Source organism: Alligator mississippiensis, chromosome 1 (genome assembly GCF_030867095.1).
Source record: "Alligator mississippiensis isolate rAllMis1 chromosome 1, rAllMis1, whole genome shotgun sequence".
Lineage (NCBI taxonomy): Eukaryota > Metazoa > Chordata > Crocodylia > Alligatoridae > Alligator > Alligator mississippiensis.
Genome location: NC_081824.1, coordinates 141,167,431 through 141,179,262, shown reverse-complemented (window position 1 = coordinate 141,179,262; position 11,832 = coordinate 141,167,431). Strand labels below are relative to the sequence as shown.

Below are 11,832 nucleotides of genomic sequence, written 5' to 3'. Positions count from 1 at the left end.
TTAGCTCTGTCCCCAGAGCCAGGATTTGGGAGCCATGCCTCTTCCCAGGCTCTGGGCCAGCTGAGGGAAGAGGGGTGGAGAAACCTGCAGCAAGGGGCTTGCCTCTGCCCCCCAGAGCCAGGAGCCATGCCCCCCTCAGCTGGCCTGGAAGCTGGGAAGGGGGCATGGCTAGGGGACTCCAGCCCCGCTCCTGGAGCTGTGGGGCAGAGCCAAGCCCTGGTGCAGGCTTCTCCCTCCCTCTTCCCTCAGCCAGTCCAGAAACTGAGCAGGGGACATGGGTCCTGGCTCCCAGCTCTGGGGAGGAAGCCAAGCCCTGATGCAGGCTTCCCCCCTGCATCAGCTAGCCCTGAGGCTCAGAAGGGGTTGGGGCTCCCAGCTCTTGGCTCAGGGCAGCGAAGTCAAGCCTTCAGAGGAGCGATAGTGCTCCAGCTAGGGAGTAGAGAGCCAGGGCAGACCCTGCTTATGACAGCAGACAATGCAGCCCATGGCTGCAAAGCATCCTGGGATGCTGGGGGACTGTGAGTTAACTTGAACTGGGAGGGAGTCTGCACAGAATTTCCATAAACTGGTTTGACCTAAATCAGTTAAGTCTGATGCTACATCCATCCATGTTTATCTTCAACCAGTTTCAGCCATTTTGAAAGTGGTTTAAGTGCGCTGACGTTTGTTCTATCACACATGTTTAAACCTGTTTCTGATCATTTAAACCGGTTTATGTGTAATGTTTATCCCTAGCACTGATTCACAAATTAACCCCTGAGATTTCAGATTGGAAATCACAGTGTCAACAACGTCCTGTCCTGTTGTGGTCTTGCTAAGTCCTTTGCAACAGAAACATTGCTCTTGTTATTTTTCCATAGTAAAAAAAAAAAAAAAAAAAAAGTGAAAGCTAAGAGAGAGCATTTTCTGAGGGCTGCCTTGAGTCTAAAAAGGTTGAGAACCAGTGATCTAGGCTAACATAACATATATTTTTGATCTGCACTAAATAAGTTTTTGAAAGTTACAAATACTATATGCAGTGCTACAAGTTTTAAGGTGTGTGGGGGTTTTTAATGCTTTTCTTAAATTCCCCAGTGCCTGGGGGCAGGTAAATAAAGCTAATAAAAATTAAAATCCTTAATCTTAAAAGAAAGCTTAAATAAGCATATTAAGTTAATCTAAAACAGTTACAAGAAGTGGTAAAAAATAAAATATCTCTGCAAAGTTATCATGTAGCTTACAAAACATGTTTTTTATTAAAATTGTGTTCGTTGGGCTGGCCCAATTATTGGTTCATGTTTGGGAATGCTAATATTGTATTTTAAATGTTAAGAATCTAGGACCTGATTCAGCATTAAATTTAAGCATGCACACTTATAATGATGTGCTTCAGTGCTTGCTGAATGAAAGCTTTTGAGACAGAGTGCCCCTTTTGTTTCTAAAGGTGGTCATCATGTGTCAGACAGGAGGCATATTGGGCAGGGCAGGAGGGGGAAGTTTGTATTCCCAGTGCTCACATTTCTTCTGTGCATAGCAGACTTCTGTTTCCAGAACTGTCAATCACTCATTGACAATAAATTCACTAAATAAAAGAAGAAGAAAAAAGTTTTAAAATAAATAAAACCCATAAATAAAACTGATAGTACAAAATTAGTTGAGTGGATGAATATGATGATAATTATCATAAAAATCTATGCAGTGGGAATTTTCGCCCAATCCCATATCCAATTTGTAATCTCTTTCCATTCTCATAAATCAAAAGGTATTGTTTGGCTTAAATCACTTGCTGTTTAAAGATGAGTCACCTTTGATTTGCTGACTTTTGCTTACGGGGGAAAAATGCGAAAAAACCTATAATAATTCTTGGTCTGACTTGCATGGGAAAAAAGCACATAGCTCTAAAACTTAATCTAGCAAGCAACATAAAAATGAAACAAGACTGTGATTTAGAAAACAAAAAATACTTCCCCATCTATGAATTTATTCACCTACAGTGTGGTCCAAAGAGTGTATGCATTGCACTCTATCAAAAGAGACCCAAAGCTCTAATTTTAAAAAGAAGGTAGGTCCTGGAATGTTTAAACACTAAACACTTTACAGTAATATGTATCCCTCAGCGAGAAAGCACTAAGCATCCGACAAAGGGCAAAGATACAGGCTTTGTAATGAAATGCATATTTTACACGCAAACAATCAAGATTTAAACTGAATAGAACACCACAGAGGTGGTCTTCCAGGTCCCTGCAACAGCATCCTCTATTGGAAGAGTATTAGGACTGCTGGTGGACTTCCTCACCACCCCCACCCCACAACCCCTCTAAGTGCAATTAAGAGTCTTTCCACATTTTCCAAACTCAGAAAAAAATGAGTCCATTTAAAAAGTCACTTGAATAAACTGATGAGCCCAATGGGCTGGAACAACAAAACAGATCACGAGTCAGTGTAAGTCATCCCCAGGGGGAAGACACAGAAGAAATATGTTGCACGCAGCAGTATCTAGGTTTGTTCTGTGAGGAAAACTCTCTTAAGGAAATAAACAAGCAAAACTAAAAACAGGCTTCATTCTTTATGTCTTCCATTAGCTAGACCCCTCATGGCAATACCCATCAATTTAACGTTTGGAAGTCTGGATGCTAGCCAGAGAGCGCTCTGCTTCCATATGCTCAGCAAAGAGAACAGCAGCAACTACGCAATGCTTTTGTCAGACTAGATAGGTAAATCAAAGCACATTTCTTCTCAGATCTAATTCTTACAGTTGCTGCTTGGCTTGTAGAAATCACTCTTTAAAATTAGCACCATTTGTTAACAAGTCCTCCCCGCCTCCCACCCCTCCTCCCCCCAGCAGCAACTTTAAATCTCAAGAAATATCAAATGACCTGGCTATAGCTTGTTCATGTACCCACAGTTTTGCCTGTCTCTCCCCTCAGCACCTAATGGTAGGTGTAACAGGAGAAAAGGAAAGGGTTTTCTGCAAACGGAGACTAGTTAACACTTGTTGAGCAACAGCGAGTTCAAGAATGAGAAGAGCGGGAGTCAGAAACACACACACTGCAATCCCAACTCTATTCCTGACTAGCCAGGGGCATATAACTTCACCTCAGCCTCGATTTCTCTTCATCTGTAGAATGAAGACAACATGCATACAACCCTGAGGTCTAGTGTTTGTACACAGCTCATCAAAACAAAGCACAATGTTTAGTATTATCATGTCAGTCTCGAATCCTAAGCATGTAAGCCCTGGCCTGGTTTAGATGACTGAGGGATATATCATAGGCAAGCTGCCTTCTACAGTTTCTTTCTAGGAACTCTATTTAAAAAAAAAACAAAACACCAGAGTTTTCTTCTTCGCTTAATCCTACATCCGTATGTGAGGGATTTGGAAGACATCAGTCTCACTGGCTTTGATCTAACATTGCAGCCAACCCATTTCCCTCAAGCAGCAAATCAGGCCCTTTCGGAAGCGTCAAGCTAGCACTGCTGTGTTATGTACTGTAAAGACCTATTCTGTGCAACTCAGAAGAAGATAAGGGTGCCAATGTGTTCCTGTACAGTCCTTGTCATGATCATCAGTACATGAAATCACCTGTTGGATTATACTTTTCAGAATTGTTAACAGGAAATTGGGTGCATTTTTTGGCAGGGGAATGAGGAGATGGGAGAAGAGGATGATGAATTATCATCAGCACATACCAGCAGTCTCATTCTTCAGGAGAAAAAATGGATCTTTCATGTTCATAGAGATTTCACAGAACACCGGAAAATTTCATGTATGCTGCACAACTGTGGGACTTGGGTTACTAGTGGTTTAAATTTATAACAAGAATAAGTCTTTCAAAAGCTAGCTCTAGGTACATTTGTTGTACCCTTCTCCCAAAAGGTAACTCAGCTTAAATAAGCTTGTTCCCAGTTTGATGATGATGCCGATGAGGATATTTTATTTTAACACCTATCTAGCAATATTCTTAATCAAAATATTTGATTTAGTACTAGCACCCTGTGCAACTATTAGCCTGAAGTTACAGATAAGAAAACCAAGATGAAGGGATCATGCAAGATGTCCATGGTCATGAAGGGTATCAGAAGTAAAACACTGGATCTCATGTCTGTGCTTAGATCCCAGAGCAACACCGCAATTTCACAACTCAGGGACAATTAAGTTACGACTGTTTATGTGTAACTTCTGTCTCTAGCCAAGATGGTCTCCTGAATGGAAAACTCTTCACTAATAAGAAAAAAGAATTCTACTCCCCCTTGCTGAGTTTTCCTTCTTCTCACAGGTCACCTTCTCATCTTCAGACAGAATTTTTCAAGTGTAAGGATCCTACAGTACCAGCCTCCATACTGTTTGCATCTTTCACATGATAGAGCCCTTTCTCCAAGTATTAGGCACATCCCCAATATAGGGTGAAAGATGCAACAAAACCAAAACAAACAAACAAAAAATCTGACATCTACTATCTCCTCTCTTGATTGTAGGAAAGCATTCAATTTTATCTTGAGAATATTAGCAGATCTCCAGAAGCTTTTGTAGAAACTGAAAGTACTATTCTATGCTGAAAAAAATGACCATGTACACATATCATCCCAAAAGAGTGTCCACACTTGAGGATAGGCTGGTGATCCAGGCCAACCTTGATAGGTTTGCAAGGTGGGCAGATGAAAACTTGATGGTATTCAATACAGAGAAAGGCAAGGTGCTCCACCTCAGGAATAAAAACCCACATCTCACTTATAGGCTTGGCAGTGCTACACTCGCTAGCACCATGACCAAAAGAGACTTGGGGGTCATGATTGACCACAAGATGAACATGAGCCACCAATGCAATACCGCAGCTGGCATCTACCGATGTATCTTGAACAAGACCCAGGATGTCATCCTCCCACTGTACTCTGCCTTAGTGAGACTGCAGCTGGAGGACTGCATCCAATTCTGGGCTCCAAAATTCAGAAAGGACATGGAGAAGCTTGAAAGAGTCCAAAGGAGAGCCACATACATGATTAGAGGACATGAGAACAGGCCTTATGAAGAGAGGCTATGAGCCATGGGGCTCTTCAGCCTGGAGAAGCACAGGCTCAGGTGTGACCTGGTGGCAGCCTATAAGTACGTAAGGGATGTGCATCAGGATCTGGGAGAACACCTGTTCACCAGAGTGCCCCAGAGGATGACAAGGTCCAACGGTCACAAACTCCTGCAAGACCATTTTAGGCTGAACATAAGGAAAAACTTTTTTACTGTCCAAGCCCCCAGGGCCTGGAATAGACTCCCTCCAGAAGTGGTGCAGGCATCTACTCTGGACACTTTCAAGAAACATTTGGATGCTTATCTTGCTGGGATCCTTTGACCCTAGCTGACTTCCTGCCCCTTGGACCCAATGATCTTACAAGGTCCCTTCTAGCCCTAACGTCTATAAAATCTATGAAATCTCTTTCTTAGTAGATCAGGTCCCTGTATGTAAGTAGTCATGATTGTGAAGATTTTAGAGACTGAAATAAAGGGTTTGCTAACACAGGAATGAAAGAAAGTACTCTAAAACTTCAGTGTAGTTCAAGTCTCTCTTTATCCACTTTGTCTTTTCTCGCTACATTCCTGTGAAGCCTTTGAAGGAAAGGCTAATAGATCCACATTAACAATGTAAAGCAAACCCCAAAGCAATGAAAATCGCTGGCAGAGAGACTGTCAAGGAATCAGTTATGCAGGGAAACTTGTTCATTAAATTACAGGGTGGATGAATTCCCCATACTGCTCACTGACAAATCATCAGAGCCTTCTTCATTTCTTCCCCACTCTGGCTCAGTCACCTGACTGGACAGATTCCCAGTTCTGATCATTTGCAAGTTGCCTATTCTCTGGCCAAAACAGGAAAACAATCCAAAATAAAAAACCATGAACAAACTTGCTCAGTTGCAAGTTACAAGGTACATCCTTCCTCCCCCTGCTTGTAAGAGAACAAAAGCAGTGAAATATTCACAAATTTCACTCATGCTTTCCTTTGAGCTCTTGAGTTAGGCTTGCAATGGACACAGATCCTCCATCTGGTTCAGACTGCTGTCCAGACTCCAGATACGGGAAGAACTAGACTTGTTTACGAACCTCCACTGAGGCCCGTGTGCTGCCAGCGCTCATGTTGGGGCTGCTTGTGCTGCTAATGGAGTCAGTACAAGTGCTGTTACATCCACTGAAACATCTGGGTCCCAGGCCCAGAGCATCTGTGTTGTCTTTCTGGAACTGACATCAGCATTTCACTTCCATTAAAAATACAAATGCTTTTATTTTTATGTTTTTGGTGCATGATTTCTTTACTTAGAAATGGTGTTCTACACAACGCTATTTCTTATCTCATGCAATGCAGCTAACAGGGTCTCTCAACTGGGCTATAATTTTAGTGAAACAATTCAGTTTAGAGGTTATGGAATCACTTACTGAAAACCATGGCTGCAAAAAAGTGAATTAGACTGTGATGTACTATTCACAGTCATTTTTCCAGAGCAAACTCAGTTACATTCCACATTTCTCACTGTTTCCTCCTCCCGCCTGATCCTGGCATTTGTGAGACAAGATCCTGATTCAAAAACCTTTCCCCAAGCCACTTAGCAAATCTTATCACTTCCAAAAAAATACTAGAACTTTTTTTTTTTGGTACATTTTCTGGATTTAAGTAGAAACCAAATCAATTCAGAAATGCCTGGACTGTGCCAGAATAACCAATGTTTAAAAACAAAAATGAAGTATGTAACAGAATTTTCACACGTTCCTTTTTTTAAAAGCAACCGACATTTTAGAAGTGGATTGTTTTCCTGTGGAAAGACAAATATTTAATTCCCTGCCACAGAGATGGTCCTTTGGGTCCAGATTGCATATGTAGAAAGGGTATAACACAGGCAACAGTGGTATCAGGTTCCCCACTCTGACAACTCATTGCATCTGGAGGGGTGACAACTACAAGCAAGGAATGCGTCATTGGAGCAAATGATTAGGCCCCACAAACTCCCAAATTCAGACCCCAAAGAATCCCTTGAGGACGTTAGTGTGTTTCCTGTTTCAATAAAGGCAGAATTGCGGAACTTCCTCCACAGAGGTATTGTGAGAATGAGTCAGTTCGGGACTGAAAACTACCCCCAGAAGTAGAGGTGCCATTCAAAATTCATTGTTCATAACGATTCTGTCCTTGGCTTCTATATTGTGAGTGACAACTACAATGTTAACTTTATAAGCCACAGGATGAATCACAGTCATTCCCCCAAATGCTCATAGTCCCACCAGCATACAGCTGAGATAGAGCTGAAAAGTGGCAAACTTAGGTATGTTCACCAATGACTGTGATATCTCCTGTGAGCAGAAAGAGGCAAGTCTTACCTTGGAATTATGCAAAGAAAAAAGGTCTAAAAAAAAAAAAAAAGAAGAAGAATTAAGGCAATGGCCACAGTCCATAAGAAATGACAACAGTGTGAGTAGGCAACAGAATTAAATTTAATTAGCACTCTAAAATAACTGCTATGGATTGGTTTAACTTGTGTTTTGATAGGAAAGGGGCAGAGGAAAGTATCACTGATTTATACGACTACTCCCTGCCTCAGAATCTGACTACCAGTCTTAAGTCACGCAACTAACAGGTAAGTAACTCAACTCATAAGCCAGGGTATGCTGCAATGGCAGCTCACACATACTCCACCACTATTGTAGCAGCTTGCAGAGAAGTAAGCAGGAAAAACAGCCCCTTCCTCTTTTTTGGCAGGTGGAGAGAAGGAATAAGAGCAAACTGTCTATAATGCAATCACTTTATTAAAGTGAAAACAAGCCACTTGCTGCTTAATCCTCTTGCTTACAAGAGTCCATATGCAAAATGTTTGGCACTCATTTCACAGTCATTTTCATCAGAATCATTTTCAGGGATGCAGAAAACAGGAAGACAGTTTCCATATTCATTTTGTGAGAAACATTTCTTAGGAAGGCAAAAAAGGATGATGTCCCAAGTGAGGTGCTGGGCTCAGGAGATGTGGGTCTAACTCCCAGTTCGCTGCCAAACAATTACTTAGCATTAATACCACCACAAGATGTGCCTCAAATGCACAAGGAATAACAGCCACTAGTAGTGGTAGTAATAATAATAATAATAATAATAATAATAGTATTACAGTAGCACCTAGAGGCACATCCCTACAAGCATGCACATGTGTTTCCCTGGGGACAACTAGTAGCAGCAGCAGTGCCACTGCTAGCTGTCCCCAGGGAACATCCTTGCATGCGTACTCTGGTGTGTGGCAAATTGCCCTGGGGGGTAGGGGAGACTAAGGCCAGCCTTACCTGAGGTCCCCCTAGGGCTGCAGCGGCAGCAATCCAGGTGCGCAGAGGCTGGCCAGCAGCCGCAGCATGGCCCTGGCCAGCCAGGCTCTGATTCTGGGCAGCAAATGCTGCTGCCACATTCACTGCACCTTTTTTTTTTTTTGCCTATGCTTTTTTTTTAGATACTAGGATTTCCCAGTATCTAATTTTGCCACTGCACTAGAACTATGCAGTGTGGCAAACCAATTCACATGTGCCATGTGCATTTTGAGGCATCTCAAAAGCCTTCAAGGTGCAGCAAAGCACACGTTTCCGCTCATGTGGACACAGTCTATAAGCCCTAGCTATGAACCAGGATTTCATGCTGTTGGGTGCTGCACAAAAAGACAAGACTGTGCCTGTCCTGTCATATCAGATAGATCAGACTTTTTCTTTTCTTTTTAAACACAGCTGGCCATGAGTCCATCAGATTTCCCATATTCCAGTAAAATTTCTTCTCCAGTAAATGAAATTTTCCCCCTGCAAACTGGAAAACTGGATTTATTTGTACAGCTGATTTATAAACACAGACAAATGGAGAACCCTCTGCATATTCTATCATTCTCAGTAACTGCACAAACCCATGGGGCTGCTTAAAAGAATCATTTCTAGTCATCCTTGTCCAGGGCTCCCAAAAAGTCCCTGAAGGGATCTGGTTTCCTAAAATGCACCTGTCTTGGAATCTGGGATCCCGAAAAGCAGGATCTAGGACACTGCCAAAATTGCAGATTTTACTTAACAGTGATGGAAAGGGGAAGTATGGGAGTCCCCAGAACAGTCTTCACTGTGGGAAACAAAGCTCCAGGCTGAGTTCCCAGCACTGCTAGGAAGATGCTCTTTTCCCCAACATGCCCTTTCCCACTCCCTTCCCCAGAATCATTTCAAACATTAAAGTTTCCTATTTTTATCCCTGATCTGGGTCAAAAGTGAAGAACCATGAAGGCCCATGGCAGCCCTCAGCACAGGGCTTTTGAACCTTTGGAGTGGATAGTAGGTATCCATTATGGAAGCTCATTGACAGCAATATCTTTCAGCTATAGACTGAGCAGTGCAACCAATATTCATTCTGCCCTTCCTTTCCATCCCTGGCACTGGTTCTGGAATCAAGCCACCACGAGGCAAGTTTCTATTCCCTAGCTGTCAGAGTCAACTTTTTCTCATCTACAGCAAGAGGTCCAAGACCAAATAACTAGTAGCACAAGATGCATGCTCCCCTTCTCCTTGCCCACTTCCCAAGTGACAACATTCACTTTCTCACAAGTACCCAAGGTGTTAACTAAGCTGGCAAGAGCTAGACACTGATGAAGGAAGTAAGGAAAACATCTTCCTTTCCAATCCAATGATTGCAAATATAGTTTCTGCAGCTTTCAGAGTCTCTCAAGCATAGAGAACAGAGAGTGTCAATGAGCAAGGAGCTCCTGCTTGAAGTGATGCTTTGGCAAATATTTTCAATGCAGAAGCCAAGGCAGGATTCTTTCTTGGCCTCTTGAGAATGCCAGAACTGATGACAACACACACACACCCTCATCCTTTAGGATTCTCAGTGCAACTCCCATTGTACAGGAAAGCTGTCATAACCAATCTTATGTTATGTCCATAACTAATGTTATGAACATGTGGAAAGCAGGACTGCCTGTTCCTTGGCACATGATTGCCATAATTTCCAGGTATTTCAAATGTGCCTTGATGCATTCTATGCCATGCCAAAGGTTTGAAGCCTGTAAAATAAAAATCATGGCCTATTTTTAAAATGAAACTCATTTTATATGGGTGTTAGCCTACTACAGTGGCAAGAGACATGTCACACAAAGTGCTGTTCATACACAGCACACTAACATACAGGTGAAACAGGAAAACCAGTACTGGAAAGTAGAAGTTAATCACACTCTTTACAGTACTTCACTAGCACATGCAGCACAAAATGCAACCACCCCTTCGTAGCTTCTTTTCTAAGCTAACCTCTTGCTGTGCACGTGTGCTTATGGAAACATGGTTTGATGAAGCTCACGGCATACATTAGCTGCATGATGTGGAATCTACCTATGAACTGCAACTGGAACAAGCAGACAGATAGTTGAGTGATCGTCATAGGCTACTGAGAGGTACGGAGGGCCCCATCTGTCGCCAGGATCCCTCAACACGCGAGGTCTACTGCCTGCCCGGAGCAAAGATTCAGGATGTGATGGGGATGATCCAGGCCATGATCCAGCCCACCAATTCCTACCCCATGGTCCTAATCCATGTGGGTACTAATGATGCGGTCAGGAGAAGCCCTGATCACCTGAAGATGGACTACCACGCTCTGGGGGGGGGGGGGGGTGCTGAGGGAGATAGGAACACAGGTGGTATTCTCCTCTGTCCTACCAGTAAGCGGACATGGAAGACGACATGACATCTGCATCAGAGAGACCAACTGGTGGCTTCGGGAATGGTGTCTCGAGACAGACTTCAGCTTCCTAGACAATGACCTGCACATCACAACAAGAGATGCTCGGATGAGATGGCTTCACCTTTCCCCCAAAGGTAAGTGTGTGTTCTCTTCTAGGTTGGCGTATCTCCTCTGGTGGGCTTTAAACTAGGCTCACTGGGGGAAGGGGAAGATGAGGGCGGAGGAAGCCTTGTACCACTAAACCAAGCGACACCCACAAGAACAGCCCAGCCTAGATGGACGATGAGCAGAACAAATACCCAGGTAAGCAAAAGGGGCCTGGGCAGTACTAAGACTAGGGGGCCAGTGCACACATCTTCAGGAGGCCTCAAATGCCTCTACACAAATGCTCATAGCATGGGGAACAAGCAGGGGGAACTTACCCTCCTGCTAGATGACACCAAGCCAGACATAGTGGGGCTCACAGAAATGTGGTGGGACTCAACGCACAACTGGGCGGTGAATATCAAGGGCTATAGGCTGTACAGGAGGGACAGGACAGGGAGGAAAGGTGGAGGTGTGGCGCTCTACATCAAGGAGGAATACATATCCTCATCTAGTAGCATAAGGTCAGATGAGGGGCACACTGAAGTGCTCTGGGTTAGAATACAAGGAGGTCGAGGGGAAAGGGACTTAACAGTGGGGGTCTACTACAAACCACCCAACCAAGGGGAAGAGCTAGACCGGGAATACTTAAGTCATCTCACAGAGGTAGTTAAGTCAAAGGACGTGGTCATCATGGGTAACCTGAGCTTTCCAGACATCTGCTGGGAAGAGCAGTCAGCCAGGTCTGACCATTCACATAGGTTCCTAGCCAAAATACAGGACCTCCATCTAACCCAGGAGGTGCACAGCGCCACCAGGGAAGACGCCTTGCTGGACCTGGTGCTGGCCACAGGTGATGACCTGATGAGCGGTCTGTGAGTGCTCAACCACCTGGGCGACAGCAATCATCTCCTGCTGGAATTCACCATCCAGCACAAGGTGGCAAAAGCCTGCAGCAACGCAGCAGCCCTGGACTTCAGGAGGGCAGATTTCAATGAGGTAAGGAGAATAGTTGGGGAGGTACTGAGGTTCTGGAAGGGAGAGGAGTCGGGTGTCCAAG

The 11,832-nt window shown here is 43.8% G+C and overlaps 1 long non-coding RNA gene across 1 annotated transcript in view; it reads right to left on the bottom strand.

The window, feature by feature from the left end:
* Nucleotides 1–1,235: 1,235 nt before the first annotated feature.
* LOC132250026 (uncharacterized) overlaps nt 1,236–11,832 on the bottom strand; it is a 48,300-nt gene continuing 37,703 nt past the window's right edge. Inside the window, exon 3 of the long non-coding RNA XR_009461607.1 lies at nt 1,236–1,561. This is a non-coding gene — a long non-coding RNA (uncharacterized LOC132250026). The remainder of the gene's footprint in view (nt 1,562–11,832) is intronic.